We start from the raw sequence: 1,278 nt of genomic DNA, 5'->3' as shown, positions 1-1,278 counted from the left end.
CTAGGCTAGGCTAGGCTAGGCTAGGCTAACGATGGCTCTGTAGTGTAGCTATCAATGGATAGGCGCTAAACAATACTCGGCAGAGGGAAGGGATCAGAGTGAGTGTTAAATGGTGAGGGAGTGATATGAAACAGCTGGGTGCAATCAGTGTTGTGCAATTAGTGAACCAGCTGTGTGCAATCAGTGATGTGAATGATGGGATATGTAGTCCAGGAAGATATGCAACAGTGTGAGTGCAAGAGTCAATGAAAATGGGAAGGGTGACCTCTGATGGTTAGCCGACGGAAGTTCATGGACCAGATTCGTGACAAGAGGATTTCAGCACTGCATTTCTCAGTGCTGCAAACACGTGTTATAGCCTAAATAGAAAGTCTGCATATGCTTGCTCCTGTTAATCGTTTATATTTTATATTAGTTCATGTTGCTTTTGTGCAATAATAACAATTTATTTGTTTTAGATATTTTAAGTTTAGATATTTCTATTTTGCGGGAGTCCCATGAATCATTTTATTCTCCCGCATCCCGCACACACAGGAGTGTCTACCCGCCCGCAGCAGCACTCGCCCATCTTGACCCGCGCCGCACTCTGTTGCGTCGGGTCTCGCGGGAGTGCAGGTCTCTAATCCACTGGCACTTGACTCAACAGTGCGTATGCTACATCATTTTTACAATCTCTAGATTATAAAACACTGCATTCTGTCAGCAATGTAACGCGGCCGTTACGTATAGAGACCTCGGCTTGTACAGGGTTTCTACAGACATGAAAAAGTTAAATTTAAGACTTTTTAAGACCTTTTTAATACCACCTTATAAGACCTAAACCTGTAATGGAAATACACATTTTATTACATACATGTAATATTTAATGTGTTTAAATTAAAAAGAAAACAAAATATCATTATATTTATTTCTACGATATACAGTGAACTTTTAATGTCAGCAGACAATATTCTATACAAAATATCCCTGCAAAATAACTGCATCACTGAGATTTTTGGTGGAGTAAACAATTTATTCTGAATCAATATTTTCATCAGTGTTCTATCAGCTTTTACATACTTAAATCTGCATATTTTAATTTACCTTTACAAAGGCCTATTTTTAACCAAATTATTACAATTTATCAATAAATTCAATATACACTATAGAGCTGCTACCAGTCAGATTAAATAATTTACACTGCAAATAACAATAATTACAACTGCAATAAATAATGTTATGAGATTAATGTTTTAAATGCATTTATGAATATACAAATAAGAAATGTTGAGGGGAAAA

The sequence above is a fragment of the Sinocyclocheilus grahami genome, unplaced genomic scaffold (genome assembly GCF_001515645.1).
Source record: "Sinocyclocheilus grahami isolate Dianchi unplaced genomic scaffold, SAMN03320097.WGS_v1.1 scaffold431.1, whole genome shotgun sequence".
Lineage (NCBI taxonomy): Eukaryota > Metazoa > Chordata > Actinopteri > Cypriniformes > Cyprinidae > Sinocyclocheilus > Sinocyclocheilus grahami.
This window is presented reverse-complemented; position numbering follows the sequence as displayed.